Source organism: Ambystoma mexicanum, chromosome 7q (genome assembly GCF_040938575.1).
Source record: "Ambystoma mexicanum isolate Mex_15411 chromosome 7q, UKY_AmexF1_1, whole genome shotgun sequence".
In the NCBI taxonomy this organism is placed as follows: domain Eukaryota; kingdom Metazoa; phylum Chordata; class Amphibia; order Caudata; family Ambystomatidae; genus Ambystoma; species Ambystoma mexicanum.
In genome coordinates this window covers 977,582,446-977,601,375 of record NC_090941.1, presented here as the reverse complement: position 1 = coordinate 977,601,375, position 18,930 = coordinate 977,582,446, and the positions used below count along the sequence as shown (strand labels likewise).

The following is an 18,930-nucleotide window of genomic DNA, read 5'->3' as shown; positions in this document are numbered from 1 at the left end:
ACACTGCTGCCCCACCCTCACACTGCCACAGCAACACCCAGGCAGTGTCGTGCCACTGCACTGCTGTCACCACATCGCCAGGCCATCGCAGTGGTGCCACCCCGTCTCCCTGCCTGACCGCTCATTGGTGTCACTTCCTCACACTCCTCAATCTGGCAGGCCCTCAAACTGCTGACAGCACGCCTCACTGTACAGTAGTTTTGCATTGCTATTTGTTGCACTTAGGAAACGGACTTTTCATGTTTTTATCCAGAATTATTTTATTCTCCCCGAAGCCCCCCCCGCCCCCTTCACCACATAGTTTGCGAGCGGCCACTCTACTCTTCCAGCCCCCGTTTGCCTACCCTCTTTACCCAACCACTGGCACCACGCCCTCCGGCTGCCAGGGGCACCAACCCCAGCGCCCCTTCCCATGCCTTCATTTTACCAGGCGCCTTCCATAATGGCACCCCTTTACATGTCTCCTTTCAATGCCATGCCCGCCTAGGCCCTCAAGCTTCTCTGCCGGTCCTCGCTGTCCCATACCCGTCCCTCTGCCAAGCCATTACCTTTCCAGTGTGTGTGTGCGTGTGTGCGTGCGCGTGCGCGTGTGTGTGTGCGTGTGTGTGTGTAGGGTTGCAATGTGCCCCCCCCCCCTGTTTCATAGACCATGACAGCCTTCTCAGGTCTCAAAACTGCTTTCAGAGAGTGGGGCAGTGGAGGTGAAAGGGGTGTTCTGTGGGGCCCTCTGCTTGAATTCAGGTGTTTCATGTGTGTGCACACGCACCGAAACTGGACCAACTCGTCTCCAATTCCACCGCACCCGACCCCCACCGCCTTCCCCAAATATGGACAGAGAACTTGTCTCCAGGCCCTGGCCCAACCACAGCACTCACTCCCCCACCCGCAGTGGGGACAGAAGTGAGGAGGAAGGAAGGAGGGAGAGAAGCGAAGAGGAGGAACGGAGTGCGGGAAAGAGAGGAAGGAGTGACGCCAGGGAAGAGGGGGAGGGCGAGGTCCGGTGAGGGGGGGGGGGTTAATCTGGAATAGAAAGAATATGACATATAAGGCCCTAGTGGTTTCATGTGGACCTCTCACCTAGCTCCCACCCTCTCTTTGTGGATGTGGTATAATGCCCTGCGCCCTCTTGCGCATGTGGAGTGCTACTCTTTCCCCACACGCCCACTGGCACTGCACATAGCACACTCCGCAGTCCCCACTGTGTGCACATGGCACCTGTTCCCTCTGTCCGGCCAGTGCATATTGCCCCGTCCATTTTATGTAACTCTCCCTTTTCCAATCCGTGTGCATATGGCATCCTACCTTGCAACCTTTTGGGAACATGTGGAATTCCCACCTGCCCAACTGTGTGCCGGACATACCTCCTGTGCGCAGTGTGGATCCGCAGTGTGGATCCGGCCTAGTCATAGCTGGCAGTGGCACTGGCAGTTCTGTAAACTGCTGACACTGAGGAACCAGGTTCACACCATTTAAGCGATTCACCAATTCTAGCCATGTGATCTGTTTTATAGAAGCATCATTTGACATGCATTTGCATGCCAATGGTTATTCACTATTACTAGGCGAATCCAAGGCATTGTATGCCAACATGTTATTACACTCAAATTGAATAATTCATCACATTCTCCCAGCGATCGAATTTCATATGGGGCAGCACAATGGCAGCCATGGGGTGGAATTCGAGCAGGGATAGCAGCTTTCACCAAGAGTGACATGTGTGGGGCAGAAGTGGGACAAGAGGCAGGCAGCATGAAAATGTGTTACAGTGGTAATGTGTTGTAAATTAACAGACACATGAACCCTCCATAAGTAGCATTTTCTGTAAAGTCATGAATTGATGTGATTCACAAATTATGGTTTGATGGCCACTTTTTTGGAGGCAAGGGTTGGGCCACTTTATTGAGGCGAGGGGTGGCCACTTTTTTGAGGCGATGGGTGGGCCACTTTTTTTTGGGTGTCCGGGCCTATTTCTTGTCCCAGTCCGACCCTGCTCTGATGCAATCTTAAGTCATGTCATTGGAATGTGTACGGCGCACCGCTTCAGTTTTCATGGTCTCCAGGTGCTCTGGCGGATCTGAAAGAGAAGGTGGTGGCAGCGGGGTGGGTAAGGGTGAGATAGGGAAATGACAAGGAGTTGTGCTTAACAGTTGGTGCACGTAGACCCAGGAGCAACTGTGGGCTGTGTAGGTGTAGGTGTAGGTGTATGTTCTAGGTGGCTATTGACTTGTACACTGGAGGCATTCTGTTTCCAGATAGGAGGCTTCAAGGGTGATTGGTTGGTGAGGTTGCATGTTGATTCCAAAGATGTGGGGCAGATTCTCAGAAACTAACACAAACAAAAATAGCGCTGAGGATAGTCATTTCATTTTGCATTACCTTTTATAATGCGCCGGTCGCCTGCGCCGGTCGCCTTACTCTCAAAGGTGACCTGTGCATTTCTGGGGGCGGTGTGGCAGTGCACAATGTATGCTGCCAGCCCCCTTGAATACATTAGTGTCGGGTGCATGCTACAGTGACTAATGGTATATTGGCTCCCATTACACACGTGGGTGCTGGGAGTGCATTTCACGGTGACAGGCCCTTAAAAGAGAAAAGCATTAGAAATGCAAGAGTGACAGCCGAGGTTTAAACTGTGGCTGTTTCACTTTAAGAAAAAGGAATCACAGGGTCAGAAAGGACTGCGTGGTGATTTGTGCATCTCCCTGCAGGTTCCCAACAGCTGAAGTGGAATGTGCCGCATTTCTGTTCATTTAAAAGTGCATCCAATTTGAGAATTCGGGATCGCTTTTAAATGTGCAGAAATACTCCCTGGTCTGTGCAAATGTGCAAAGGGTTGAAAAAGTGCATGAGAATGTGCGCGTATCTGCCTGATCCTTCTTTTTGCACACGCGGTGGCATCTGCTAGTGTTTGGAATTGTTTAGATGGGGGGTAGGGCGAGGGTTTGACATAGTATGATAGGTTATTTATAACACGCTTATTACCCAGAGGTTTCTAAGCGTGGACCAAACCTGTGGTGCTCCGTGTCGTCTTGCTTCCAAGGCGAGCACGTTGCCTCTTAGCTATCCTCCCGAGACCTCAATCCATTGGAGTTGGCATGTTTAGTCAGCATGTGGATAGTAAAGGTAGTTGAAATATGGAGTTGTTTGTGGGTTTCTGTGGGATACCTAGTTGTGAAACACAAAAGGCATAAAAGGTACGTGCAGGACATGTGATTTAGGGGGTTAGCTTTACTGTCTAAAGCTTGAGCATGTACGGTATGCTATGTGCGATTTAGAAGGACCGCTCTACAGCTTATAGCATGACCATGTATAGTGCAGGGCAGGTGATATAGAGGGATAGCTCTGCTGCTTATAGCATGACCATGTATAGTGCAGGGCAGGTGATATAGAGGGATAGCTCTGCTGCTTATAGCATGACCATGTATAGTGCAGGGCAGGTGATATAGAGGGATAGCTCTGCTGTTTATAGCATGACCATGTATAGTGCAGGGCAGGTGATATAGAGGGATAGCTCTGCTGCTTTTAGCATGACCATGTATAGTGCAGGGCAGGTGATATAGAGGGATAGCTCTGCTGCTTATAGCATGACCATGTATAGTGCAGGGAAGGTGATATAGAGGGATAGCTCTGCTGTCAAAAATGTCAGAATGATTGAAAATTCCAAGGAACCACAGAGGACCTAGGAAAAATGGCAGTGTACCCTCCAGTGTCGCTCACAGGAGCTTGTAGAGTTGGTAAAGGTTCACATTTGAATAAACAGGACACATCCAATTTGCACAGCCGTGGTTATTGGGAAAGGTCAGGTCAGTGTAATCTAACCCACAGTTGCAAAAAGGCAGCAGCCAACCCTAGGAGACACCAACAGAGGCCCTCTTGAAAAGTTCCAGTTCCACGTTCAAGACCAGGAAACTTCAGACAGAAAGGAAGCAATGCAAAATCCTGGCTAAAGCTAGCCAATGGCAAACCTCAGTAGAGGTGGACCTAGAAAAAATCCATTACCTCTGCCCCAGGAGACCTCTGCGGGTAAATCCAAAGAGGAACACACCAGCACAGGGCCTATGGGTAAGTACTTACGTATACAACAACAGCCCAGTAAGTCTTTTACAGGGTGAGTTACAGAATTTGATAATCAGGGGGCTTGAACCACAGAACTATGATCCAAAAGTATTATCAGCTGTTCCAGGAGGGTGGCCCACTAGTCAGGAGCCAATGCAATGATGGAGAAGAAACCCAGAAGTTGTAGGGACCCGGCCAAGCAGATTCAGGCAGGGGCAAAACTGAGCAGCCATACAGCAGCCATACAGCGGAAATGGGCCAATGATAGGGACTAAAGTGGAGGCAACCCGAAATGGCCCAAACAAGAGGCAGAGGTGGGATAGTGGTGTCCCATGTGAGGGGTCAGAAAGGCGAACTGGACACAAGTTTATGATATTCTCAGAGTAAAACATTTTATTTAACCAAAAGTGGGTTGCAATAATGCCTCGCTAACCCAATCCTAAAGAAAAGAGGTTCCTTGTCCAGGAAACTCAAAACTAAGAATCAGTCTGTGTCTTGTAGTAAGCAACTTTAAATCCGTCCTTGTGTCCAAAACATTCTAAACTGCCCGTCACAATAAAACAAACAACTAAAGGTACAAGGAAATGTCTCTGACTTATGTTCAATGTAAAGTGTTTATAATAAAAGCATAAGAATAAACCAAAAGTCTTTTTCCAAGGAGAAACCCTTGGATCCAGAGGATGTTGCCCTTTCCTTGGATTGTTAGGTAGGATAGCAAAGTGTCTCTTTATCCAACAATTCTTTGAAGCTTATATACTGGATTTCAGAAAGTTTGTGTTTAACCAATAAGTTCCATGAAATTCAACAATGACTTTGTAGCAAAAGTATTTCTCTTAAACCACAGTTTCTTTATATTGGATTCATGAGGTTCTTGTTGTGTAGGGTTTAAAGGAGTGATTGGGATAGCCCTTTACCAGTGATCCTCTTATGCACTTTTAAAACTTCCTGATATGCTCCCTGGTCAGATACTCCTCCAAGATGTTAAAGTCTTAGTAGCAATTCAAAAGTGTGATGCATTTACATGTCTATTTTTCAGATTCTCTGGTATATTTCCTTGCCAGGTATCTTTGCAAAGTGTTCAAAACCACCTACTTGACTTAGTTACCAGGACTTCCTTTATAAACGTCTTCATCGGGCTCTTAAGATTCCCTGGTTTACTCCCCTGCCAGGTATCTTCCCCCAAATGTTTAAATCTTTGCACAACTTTGGTGGATTGCCTGGTATACTCGCCTGCCAGGAATCCTGTTCTGGTTTTCTTTATAGACTCCCTGGTATCCTTCCCTGCCAGGTGTCTTTCCTCCCCAAATGTCGGTTGCCTGGTGTCTTCTCTTTACCAGGACTTCTTTCTGGCTTCACTGTCCTTTTCAATATACCACATCAACATCTGCTTTGTTCTGTTAATTATATTTACTTAAGGTAACACTTGTTTCAACTCTCCGCCACATTGTCATCTCAAGCAGAGGTATTTGTTCACCTTTTTTGTTGTTTTCCTTTCGCTTGTTGGTATTCAAATAATTTCTCTTTCAAACATTGATTCAACATTAGGCTTTTTCTGCATTTAAATAGCCTTTCAGCATTGTCTGTAATATCAATCTCACGCGCTTCATTCACTTGGTTACATGGGTATCAGTACGCCCGGGGTCCCCAATGACTGTGGGCAGACTCACTGATTTTTTTTCAGTATCTCCAACATATAGTGTGCTTCTGGGGTGAAGCTTCCTCCCCAAGTTGGCTTCTAATAGGCTACCAACGTCCTCCCAGCATTTGCTGCGGCTCCTTGTTTACTCGTCAGTGTGTTTCTATGGCCGGGACCGGAGAATTCTGTATGCCAACATGACAGAGTCTCCTGGTGCTTCCCCTTGTGCTTCCCCTTGTCTCTTGGTGGCCCCATGGTTCTTCAGGTATGTCTGCTGCACTTCTCCTTCCTTCGCGCCATGCCAGCGTATGCAACTCACGTTCAGGAGCCACCGCAGGGATGTGCCCTTCTTCTCTCTGTCGGCTTTCCACTGGACGGTTCTCTCCAGCACTGCCTTCCTTGTTATTGCGGATGCTAGTTCTAAATGTCCCGGGAACTTTAGTTTCCAAATAACAACTAGTCTGCATGCTAGTCTTTGAGCTTGACTTGGTTTGCATCAACTCTTCCCTCTTCTTCGTCTCAGTCCTTGAGTCTTTATGTAAGTCAAAGTCCATAGGTGCACTTGGTCTTCTAAACTGTTGTTGTTCAAGAATTTTACTTAGAAATAAGTTAGAAACAAAATATGGTTTATGCATGTTGTGAATGTTTGAAATATGTATGGATATTTGCCTAGAGTGACAGCAAGGACGGGATTTCTTGCTTTCACAATAGAGGGAATTGTTGGGCAACAACAAGCCACAAAGAACTTAGATATTATGGGCCTCATTATGAGTGCGGCGGTAAGGGGTTAAAAGCTCCGGTAAGGATGCTGGTGCCATTAACCCCTTACCGGCACATTACGAGATCCCTTAGCGGGTTCCGCTAAGGACGGCTGGTTTTACCAGCCACCCTTAGCGGGAGCCGCTAAGGGACCAGGGAGCTAATAACGGGCCCGTTATTAGCTTCCTCCCCATTCCCATTGAGCCCTATGGGGGCTCGAATGGGAATGGGGATGGGTATTTTGAACAGGGACTTACCTGATCCTCCAGGGTTGGAATGACCTGGTAAGTCCCCATTCAAGGAACCGGGACCCGGACACGGACACGAGTTTGGAGGCAGCCATGGTGTTAAAATTTCACTGATGAAAGTGACCCATTCTTCAGAAGGCGCTTTGAGTTCAAAGTTGGTGATTCCATCTGGGCCCAGCGCCCGTGAATTTTTGAGTTTTTTAATGATTTCTAGAATGTCGTCTTTGTCTTCTAGATTGGTCCACTTTGCTTCTTGGTACTGATGTTTCACTTTGTTTTTAGGTATGACAGACTTGAACACCTCAGCGAAGTGTGTTTCCCAGGTCAGTTGTGAGATGTTGCTCGATATCTGGTTCTCCTCTGACTGTTCTGTTGATCTTAGTAAGGACCAGAAGTCTCTTGCATTGTTTGTAGTTAGATCTTTGGTAATATTTTCGGCGTCCTGCTGATACAGTTTGCCTCGATGGTCTCGTAACCAAGCTCTGTATTCTGATTTCAAGGCTTTTTGTGTAGTCATGTCGTTGGTGATTAATTCGAGTTTGTTGGCATTTCTCATGGCTCTTCTGTACTCGCGTCTTCTTGTTACTAGGTCACTGTTATAGGTGTGTTTTTTGATGCTGACTGTGACCTTTAAACTTGTTTTCTTGTGTTTGTATGCCGCTAGAAGAGGCTGGGGTAGTTGACTGCTTTAGAATGTGCTGACTGTGCATCGCCTTTGTATCTGTGTGTTAGGTTTTTAATCGCGGCTACACTTAATTTGAGTCTGGTTCCTCTTGCATCAATCTTGATGTCCGTATTTGTGCGCTTGTATTTTGCGCTTTGAATTGTCCAGCAGGTCTCCAAGAGATTGTGATCGCTGGCGGCTGTTCGACGTACGTTGAAGAACGTAGTAGCACTTAATAGCGATTTGGAGACAAATATGTAGTCAATTGTCTCACTCGTGTTCGCACGTTCCCAAGTCGGTGTTCGATTTGATTGTGGGAACGTGAGGTCGAGATTGTGTAGGTCTGGAGGTTGCGTCAGATCGAGCCATATTCTGCCACGTTGTTCTGCGGCTGTTAGATGTTTTTTGGCTCGTGGGCTCTTCTCAATATTGCAAACGGCATTTAAATCGCCGCAAATCAGTAAAGAGGACACTAACAGCTTTGACATAGTTTCAAATAACCATATCCTTTTTGTCTCTCATATCCTTTTTGTCTCTCAACACGTGTTTCTCCACGTTTACCGCACGTGGTTCATCAGGAGAGTTTCAATTTTTTCGAATTCGGTAATATTCTCAACTTTTAAATCCCCTTTTTTTTAAAAAGGTTATTTCTTTCATTTATAGCAAAACATTTATCCTTTCTTATCTTCCAGATGAAAAATATATGGGATTTCTTATTTATCCCGGTACGATTGCCTTCAATCCTTCTCAGTCCAACACGTGTTTCTCCACGTTTACCGCACGTGGTTCATCAGGAGAGTTTCTAATATAAGACAAGAAAAATGTTTTTTTGCTTCTCTATATAAACCCAAATAAACTGTTTATGTACAAAAAATTGGGGTGGTAGAGGCAAACCACCAATTAATATATTCATCTAGCATACTCACCAATTTTTTCGAATTCGGTAATATTCTCAACTTTTAAATCCCCCCTTTTTTTTAAAAAGGTTATTTCTTTCATTTATAGCAAAACATTTATCCTTTCTTATCTTCCAGATGAAAAATATATGGGATTTCTGTGAAAACCAGAAGTAAAATAAACAAAATTTTAAGCTTAGGTTAAGTTTAAATGATCCCTATAGTTTTGGAGTCGTAAAGTATCCCTTTGTCTGCTCTCCTCACCTTATTTATCCCGGTATGATTGCCTTCAATCCTTCTCAGTCCGTGCTGCTGTGAGAGTGATTTGAATCCTCTTATTTATACTCGCGGGCCCGCTACGCGTGACGTCATCACGACGTCATGCGTTACGTTGCGCAATGACGTCACACGTTTTTCCTACACGGCCGGCAGCCATCTTAGCTTTTGAATAAGCCATGTATTTTGCTTCATTTCAAACGTGCTAATTCAAGATCATGGGACTTTACCAAAATTAAGTTTGGATATATATTAGAAACAACAACAGTATTAACTGTCTATATATTGGGTGAAAATTGGTTTTTCCACCATTTTAGCCAAATGTTTACCTTATTTTCGAAAAGTAATTAGGCAGTGAGGTTATAATTATAACTCGTGGTATTGCAATTACATTTCTCTAATTTTCATAAGTGTAAATGAATATGTGCACTCTCTCAAATTACATTTCTCTTAGATTCTCCTATATCAGCAATTCATTTTTGAATTTTGTTAAACATTTTCACAAGCTCACAAACAATTTTAAAGTTCAAACAGAATTTCAAAAGAAAAACATTACAACCAATAACTAATTTCATTATCCGAATTTAACCCTGTATTGCAAGTGTCCAAGATACAAATCCATTTCGCTTCTCTTCTCCTTAATTGTAGCTCTTTGTTGCCACCTCTCTCCATGCTTTCAATTTTTTCTATGCCCAGAAACTTGATACCCTTAATATCAGTTTCTTTATGTTCTTGATTGAAGTGAATTGCCATAGGGTATCTTGTGTCCTTATTTTTAATAGCTCTAATATGTTCTTGTAATCTGATTTTCAGTACTCTGATAGTACTTCCCACGTATTTCTTATTACATATACATGTAATTGTATAGATTACATACTTGGTGTTGCAATTAATAAATTGTCTTAGTTTGTGAATTTTTCCATTTGGTAGCCTTATCTCTTTTACTCCATTTTCCATTTGGTCACAGATTCCACAACTCCCACAACTGTGGGTTCCTGTTGGTGCCGGTACTTGTAAAAATTGACTCAAAACTTCTATTTTTTCTTCTTTCATATGACTGGGACTGATTTTTTGCTTTAAAGTTGGTGCTCTTCTGTACATTATCCTGGGTTTAGCTTCTATATGCTGCTTTAACATTTCATCGCTTTTCAAAATGTTCCAATGTTTTGTCAGGAATTTTTTCAAAAGATGAGCTTCACTATTGAAAGTCGTTATGAAGTCTACCTTTTCTTCTCTTTTTTTCACCAATCTTGGTTTGTCCTTTAGTAGTTCAGTTCTAGGTACTTTTTCAGCTTTGTAGATAGCTTTGTCCACATCTTGATTTCTGTAACCTCTCTGTATGAATTTTTCTTTGAGCAATTGAACATGATTTTCGTATTTTTCATTTGAACTACAATTCCGTTTTGTTCTCAGAATTTCCCCATATGGTATGTTTTTTATTATATGCTTCACATGATTGCTTTCAGCATGTAGTACTTTATTTACTGAGGTTGGCTTTACATATAGATCTGTTAGGATCTTTTCCCCATCTGTATAGATTAGCAGATCCAAAAATTCTATTTTTTCAGAACTCATTTTTTCAGTAAATTTAATATTATAATCATTCGCATTCAAATATCTGATGTAGTCAAAAAGTTCTTTTTTTATCTCCATTCCATATCATAAGAATATCATCGATATATCTTCCCCAATAGTTTATGTATCCATTTGTAAATGCTGTGTGTTGCCATGCGTGGTTAATCTCAAAGTGTCCCATGAATAGGTTTGCATAGGTCGGTGCAAACTTGGCCCCCATTGCTGTGCCTCGTTTGTGTCTATAGATCTGTTTATTGAACAAGAAGATATTGTTGGTTGAAGCAAAATGCAGCATTTCTAGAATCATTGAGTTTTGTTGGAGGAACGAAATTGATCTAGTTTTAAAAAAAAAACTCAGCTGTTTCAAGCCCTTTTAAATGTTCAATACTGGTATATAAGGATACCACGCCCATAGTTACAAAAAGAAAACTTTCTTCCGAAGGTATTTCTTCCAGTTGTTGTATAACGTGTTTGCTGTCTCTTAGGTATGATGACAGATTAGTTGTTAAAGGCTAAAGGTGTAAATCAATATATTGGGAAACTCTTTCTGTTAATGAACCTATGCCATTGATGATTGGTCTACAGGCTGGAAATTGTTCAAATGTTTTATGGATCTTTGGCAAAAAGTATATTATTGGCATGATTGGATGAGTATTGTTCAGATAATGATATTCATCTTCAGAGAGTAAACCGATTTCTTCCCAGTTTTTAATCATGCTGTGCCATTCTGACTGCAAATCCATAATTGGATTCTTCTGTAGTAGGCAATAACAATTCCTATCATTCAAGTGTCTGTTTCCTTCAGTAATATAGTCTTTTCTTTGCATCAGAACAATATTGCCTCCTTTATCTGCACTGTTAATTATCCACTGTGTATTTTTTTATAAGGTAACAATAGCCATCAATTCTTTTTGTGAAAGATTGTGTTTCATTTTCGTTTGTTTATTTTTAAGAAAATTTGTCTCAGACCTGCACTCACCATTTTTTGAAAGACATCAATTACATTGTTTTCTGCCATTTTAGGAATGAACTTGGATTTTAGTTTTAAGTTCGATTCTTCCGATAAACAAGGATTTATATTTTGTTCATCCAGGAACATTTCTGTAGTGTAATTTTCCTCTGTGAGATTCATGATATTTATTGTCTTTTCTACAATTTCTACTGACAAAGGTGAAATATCCTGATTTGTCTTCTTTTGTTTCTCGAATATTGATTCGGCAAAGTATTTTTTCAATTTTAATTTTCTACAAAATTTAAATAGGTCTACATTGGTGTGAAAATAATCTGCCTTATTTGATGGACTGAAATTTAGTCCTTTATTCAACACCTTGTTAATTGTTGCATCAACTTCTTGTCCAGTTAAATTCATGACTTAATTTACTTCATCCTCTTGTCTTGTGATCTGGTTTGCATTCCCCCTTGTCCGCTTCCTTTGTTTTTGCGTTCCTCCTCTTATTCCTCTCTTTTTTTTGGTAAGTTGGTTGATATACTTTCGTTTGTACCAGGTCTTGTGCCCCTTGTATTGATGGTGCCTTGTTGAAAATTCGATTTCGTGATCGACTTGTGCCTTCGGAATTCTGCTAAAAAAATAAATTCATGTGTTTTGCCTGATGTACTTGGTTCCAATTCCATTTCTCTTTCTGCTTCACTAAAGTTTCAGTATCAGATGATTGAGTAGTTGAAGATTGTATATTCACATTTTTTGCCTTAGAATAAGGTTTTGAAATAGGAGTAGTTTTTCCTTTGATGTCATATTTTCTCTGATATGTGTATACTCTTCCAATTTTATAATCTATTTCATCTCTTAAGAATGCTTTTTGTTTTTTAGATTTTAATTCTTCGGTAAATTTGTTTAAATAATCATCTAATATTTGATAATTTTTAAAAGTTATTTCAGGTAAGTTCAATTTCTCAATTGTTTCTTTTAGTATCTTAATTTCTTCTAGTGCTTTCTCATGGGCTATTGCAGAATGATTAATTATTCTGACCATCATATCTTTTGAAGTTTTTACGAGGAGAGCCTCCCAGTTTTTCAAATCTTCTGTGTCTTCATCTTCAAAGGAAGGAAAGATACATATTCTAAGACCTCGTGGAATTCTTTCCATATCTATATACATTCTCAGGGTTTTCATTTCCCACCACTTTGCTAACTCTTTTTTCGAAACTGTTTCCAATCTTTCAAATAGATTTCTCAATGATGTCGATGTCTGAGATGAACGTACATCGCCAGGTGTCTGTCTGTGTCTCAGGAAAAGTTCTTCAGCTTCTGCCTCTCTTTTTTAGAATATATCTGCCATTTTTACTTTTTTTTATCTTCTTTTTGATTTATTCTGATTTTTTCTTAAATTTAATTATTCTATGCACGAAGTCAGCCTACATTGAACCGTATATATAAGAGAATCACTGTGCATTATTCCCAATAAGGCGTGAATAAACATCAACAAACCTCAATGCCAACTATCACGATCACGATCACCCCAGTGTAAACAACACTACAAAAACTAATAATGACAGAATACAACCACAAAAACTACCTACAGATACAAACAACAAAATACACATACAGTAGAGATCATTTTTAAATAGATCTTGTGGTTTACCAACAACTGTAAACCGGGCGCAATTGCATTGTGCATGTGTCAACATTCACTAAGATTTTCCTGGGTATGTTCTTGTTAATTTGCAGAATTTCAAATACGTTAAAAATGATGAGCCAACTTAAGTTTCGGCTATAGTGGTCTAGTCAATCTTCAGCCCAGCCTTCCTCAGGGCGTGGGTCAGAGTTCTCCAGGCTGAATGACTCGTAGACTTCAATCGATGAAAATAAACAGCGCAAGGAGTAAGCCAGCGCTGGGACCTACAAATATAATACAGATCTCATCAATTATTGTATTGTGATAATTACAAAACCTTTTTTTTGCGTGCACACCTTTTCGTTCATCTCAGGTTATGAGCTATTTTAAAAGATTTTTAAATGCACTTCACAGGGGTATGTGGCTCAATAAGCTCATCGGGCTGACAAACAAGCAGTTTCTGTGTTGAAAATTGTCTTAACGAAAAGGTGGTCAATGCATTACCAATATCACAGATAATCCATGCCCCCTAGATTCCTACATCATACCTGATGCTGACGCTTCTCAGCTGCACCAGTGACCTGCAGTAAAAACATGAATGAATAGAGGCATCTAAGTGCCAGCTCCGCATGAGTATTTGTTGAAACTGCTAAGCGCAGATGGAAGCATAGCACTTACCCAGAACTGAAGGCAGGCGTACTAGTCCCATGGTTGTTACTCCGACAAAACCTGTTTAGGATCTGCTGACAGTCCCTGGATGAGCTTCAATGATAAGACACCAGGGTCGGTGCAGTGGATACATTCAGACCAGAGCAGCCGCCATCTTGTTTGAAGACTAGACATGCTAACTCAGTTCTTCATAGCTGGGAAGTTTGTGGGGGCCATATTGGAAAACTAAAACTAAACATAAACATGCCACTTGTGGGAATGGTAATCATCTCAGCAGTGAGGGCCAATGTAAATCTTCATTTAAACCTGTGCTATGTGTCTTGAGGAGGAATATACATTTTTGTTCCAGCCTATAAAGTCTCTTCACAATTCAGTAATTGTGCCTATCCTGTTTTAGCATGTCTAGAACACACCACTACAGATCAGTGTCAGTGGGGTTGTATGTAACGTAGACATGCTATTACAGGGGGGTGATGACATAAACAAACATAGATTACATTATTATAAGGTAAAACAGAAGGAAGAATCTGTGAGCACCAAGACATGTTCTAAAAAACAGCTTGTAGCAGTTACCCTAACATTATGCACCATTAGTACCCGGCGAGGCGGGGGGGCTGGCAGCCTCCCAGACAATCAGAAGGCTCAGGGGCTTTACCAAATGGAAAAGCATGCTGCTCTGAGCCTCCTAGGAGTGGGAGGCCGCCATCTTCCCTCGCCGGGAATCAGGTAAGTGCATCCCCCGCACTGCCATCCCCTCCCTCCCCCCTCCAACCTCAATTTCCACACCCCAACCCACCCTACCCCTCCCCACTTACCTTGCTCTCCTCTGTCCCTCACCGGCGCAAGGAACACCCAGTGTTCCCAGCGCATCTCCTTCCTGGAAATAGTCACCATGGAAATGGAGATGAGACTACATGTAGATCCATTGTAGCTCGATTTGTTTTTTTTTGGTCAAGTTTAGAAACGGCAAAAATGCCTTTTCTCAACTTGAGGTAAAAACAATATTAGTACCATGAAACAATGTGCCGCGGTACTAATAGCAATACACCACTCCAGTGGGGGCTCTGCCTTCTGCTTCCTCCACCACCTCTCCGGCACTCTCATTTTCCCCTCTGACTACCCTGCCATCTCCTCCTTCCTCCTCTGCCCATTCTCGGGCACTGCTAACACTTCCACAGGGTGTATCTCATGCCTGTACCCCTCCACGGAAGTTTTACAAAGGTGGCAATCCGATCCGCATTGCTACTCTTAACTCTCGCTCTGCTGTCAAACACTCCTCGGACATCTGCCGTTTCTTCGAAGAGCTTGATTTAGATGAACTCGGTCTGACCGAGACTTCGTTCACGACCAGCTCTGTCACAAGTTTTGACACTCTCCCTGATGGCTACAAGATCCTCTCCGAACTCAGAACCAACCATCATGAAGGGTCAGTAGCCCTGATCTTCCCAGAGTGGATCCCTGCTTCTGTCATTCCTACGCAGGCCTACTCCTCCTTTGCAAGCCTGGTTTGCAGGCTCTCTATCTCTACTGGTCTCTCTCTCACTGTGGCCACCATCTACAGGCTGCCCGGCCAGAGCGCCCTCTTCCTTTCCGAATGGGCTGACCTCTCCTCCTTCCTCATTGCCTCTACCTCTCAACTTCTCCTCCTCTGAGAACTCTACATCCCACCCTGGGTCTCTTTCGCAACCTCTGTGACTCTCTCTCCCTCTTTCTCTCTCTCTCTCCCTCTCTCTCTCTGCTCACACTTGGAGTTTGTACTAATCATCATATGCGTTAAAAGAATGTACTTTTTGCTAAAAGAAGAGGCCTTCTCTTTTATACGGTGGCGTTTAATGGCCATATATGAATAGCAATTGCAAACTAGAAAGAGACCTGCTGACCTGGCAAGAACTTGTTTTAACAGAAGAATTGTGTTTGGTCACTGTATGTCGAAGCATGTTGAGCCTGCTAAAACTATCTGCAGATTACGGGTGGGGAAGGAATGAGTAAGCACAGCCTCGTGCACAGAGATACACAGAGGGGCACGAGAGAGAGCGAATAACAGATAACAGGAAACCACAATAGCAGATGTTGAACTGTTGACCTTGATGCAAAGTCATGACTGGGAGGAACCGCCTTGTGGTGGACATAATCTATGTGCAGCAATGTATGACAATGTAAAACAGATGGGTATAAAAGGACCACGATGTGCAGGGCAAAGCGCGGCACTTTGACGACTTGCTTTGCGAGACGGTTGAACTTGTGGCCCATTCGCGAATGCTTGTGTGTTAATAAAGCAATGTTTACTCAACTCTTTTCTGTTTGAGTTTTCATAGGGTCCCTTTTGTACTGGTTTTGGCGACGGCGAGAAATCGCACCCACAATTTTGGTGTCAGAAGTGGGACGCGAAGGAGCGACAGTCCGTCACTGGGTGAGGAACGCCGCGGCGGAACCGGAGAAGGAATTGATCACGGGGCCCCAACAACTGAATCCGCACCTTTGATTGCAACCAACGCGTCATCCTTGTTTTTCCGGCTCCGTCGGCGGTGGAACAGCAGGCTGTCGCCCTTCGGGTCCGGAACACTCTGGCGGGACCCTTAAGATAAGTGGTATGGACGGATGCATGATGGAATAAGGAAATAATGATTCAGGGTTTGTGAAGAGGACGGTGGTAAGTCCGTCTATGAAGAAGTAATGTTGAAATGATGATATGATATGTTAGATACGCCAGGAGGATGTATTATTATTGTTAGCCAATAGGTGCATATTTGGGAAAGGTGAGTGTTTTAGGCAATTGTGGTATACCAACAAAATGGGTCAAGCGGCTTCCAGCAAGAGTGGTATAGGCAAGAGACACTATGCCCCTCTTGAAGGAACCCCTGCATTTGATATGTTGATTAAACATGGATTGAATTCAACATTGTTCTTAAAAGAATGGTCCGAATACACAAAAGATTTGATTGAGCATAAATGGCCAGACACCGGGTCCTTTGATGTGGACCGCATATCCAAAGTAGAAATAGAGTTAGTAAAAAGACGGGTTAGACCCGCACAGTTTGAGGCTATACGACTATGGAGGGTAGAAGCAATGCGCAGGCGCAATGCTCAGAATAAACAAAAAGCAAAGGAGCAGAAGAGAACGGTAAATCAAAAATTACATGATCTAGAGATAAAAGAGAAGGGTGAGAGGCTAGATCAGTTGGATAGACATATGATGATTAAGAACAGTGGGGGTATGTATCCTGCCGTGCCGGTGCCTCGATATGAAGATGTGATAGGGCTAGAAGCAGAACAAACAACGACTGAATTATTGTTTCCAGGAGCTACAGCTCCACCGGCAGACAGTGAGGGTGAAAGGGTGGAATTCCCAATGAAGTATGGGGACCCAGATAGGTTGATAGACCATAGGAGAACGACTACTGTAGAAAAGGATAGAGATGGAGACTTGCAAATCCTTATGACCGGGCTGTATGGCACACCCCTCAATGACAGCCTACGGGACCAATTGGGGTGTTTGACACCTTTGGAATTTAGGACAGTGGCCACTAAACTATATACCTTTCATGAGGGTAACTGTAAACTGAGAGGACAGAGTACTGCGGATCTGCCCTCAGCATATCAGGACGCTGTCGCGTTACTACCAGTGACTGCGTCCAGTGTTCAGTTATGGGGATGTATGTCCGACATAATAGCGGAAGTCATAAGGGGCGGTGTTGAATGGGAGAAGGAAAAGAGGGCATGGGAAAGAGAGGTGAGGGAAAGAGAGGCTAAACTCAAAGATGCAGACCAGGCGGGCCAAAACGTAGCTAATCGTATGATAGCATCCATACACTCACAGTCCATGTCCACCCTGGTGAGTCTGATGGAGGGCCTTGGCTGGCCTATACAAGTAAACGTAATTAAATATCTTCTTATTAGGGTGGATGATATAGAAGAGGAAAAGGAGCCTAGATATGTGTCCCAGTGGAATAGGATTAGGACGGAATTGGATAAGAAACTGCTATCTAATATAAGAGTGGATGATTCAGGGGCGGAAGAATGGAGGATGGCTAAGGTGGAGAAACTATTAAAAGATTATAAAAAAATAAAAGAGAAAGCTCTTAGTCATCAATCCTCTGTTTCGCCACCAGCGCAGGCCCTTGTAAGTGAACAAACAGACATGGAAAAGTTACTATTAATGCCAATGAGAGAGTGCCAACCCACCATAGAGGCAGCCACTGGTAACATGATGCGCACCTATGTGTATGTCCCTTTATCCCGAATTGAATTAATGCATATCACCAAGTCCATCCCCGACCCCCGTATAGACCCGGCAGGATTCTACAAAGAAGTGGGAAAGTTATTCAGACCAGGGTTATTTACCGTAGAGGATGTAGATAACATATTGTTAGCCATTGTCCCAGAAGAAATATGGACCCCCTTTCGTGCCAAAGACAATGAAACAATAAAATGGAAAGATGTAATGGATGCGAGCAAAAATAGAAAACTGCATGAGGAATATCCTGAACCCCTAAGGGGGCATGGCATGGCAGTCCTGAGGGCTCTAGAAAAGGTGTTACCCCCATTTGATGTGAATGTGGAGAAACTGTCCGCTGTGATACAGGGTGCAAGTGAGGAGGTAGCACAGTACTTTCTGCGTTATGAAGCAGCATTCAAAGTGCACAGTGGGCTAGAGATAGGGTCTGAAACGGGCCAACGGTACTTTGCCACAAACTTTGTAGAGGGGCTCCACGGGCCAATTCAGGAGAACATTAGGAGGGCAGAAAGTACATGGATGACTAGGAACCCCCGGGATCTCCTCGAAATGGCTAGGTATTACGAAAGAGGGGAAAGAGTGAAGGGACAACAAAAGGCACGACAAGAGAAGGATTTAAAAACCAAAGTGTTGATGCAACAGTTGCATCAAGGGCCCCAAGGCAGGTATAACTACAATAATAACGGCCCGTCACAGGGCTATAGCAGCAACATGATAGGGGGCCAAGGGACAGGAAGAGGTACAGTGCAAGGAGGTGCGCTATATGGGAGGAGTGATGGGCTACCCCAAGATGTATGTGCCTTCTGCAAGAGACCCGGACACTGGAAATCCCAGTGTCCCCAGAGTGGTGGGAGAGGAAGGGGCGTACGGCCCCCTTCACAGACAACATTTGCCCCAGGAAATAGGACTGGTGGGTACGGCAACCAAGACAATAGAATGTTTAAACCCCCTCAACCCAATGCCTTTGACGGGCAAGCAAGAGGGGATGTTCCGTGGCCGGCCCCGCCTCCCCCCAATCTACTGTATCAGCCACAACAAACGACACAAGTACAAGGTGTATGCCAGGGTGAAGAATGTGGAGAAGGGGTATACTATAACGTTGATTTTCAGGATAACACAAGCGATATGTCCTGAGGATGCCGGAATGAGATAGCGGGAGTGGTGCAGGTTCCTATAGACCAAAGGGGGCCTTATGCCTCTATTAGGATCGGCCCCCACCGAAACTTGAGATGTCTGGTAGACACGGGAGCTGGAAACAGGCACACCTGATTATACTAAGAGATTTTGCCTTTTTGTTGATGAACAGGAAGGTTGCGCTGTGTCAGTCTTGACACAGGAACAAGG

The 18,930-nt window shown here is 43.5% G+C and overlaps 1 long non-coding RNA gene across 2 annotated transcripts in view; it reads right to left on the bottom strand.

The window, feature by feature from the left end:
• LOC138528441 (uncharacterized) overlaps positions 1–18,930 on the bottom strand; it is a 78,983-nt gene that overhangs the window by 12,790 nt on the left and 47,263 nt on the right. The window contains exon 3 of one of the 2 annotated variants that reach the window (XR_011284144.1): positions 12,366–12,967. The exons of the other annotated variant lie outside the window; for it this stretch is intronic. This is a non-coding gene — a long non-coding RNA (uncharacterized lncRNA). Of the gene's footprint in view, positions 1–12,365; positions 12,968–18,930 lie in introns of those variants that run through there. 2 annotated transcript variants of the gene reach the window in all.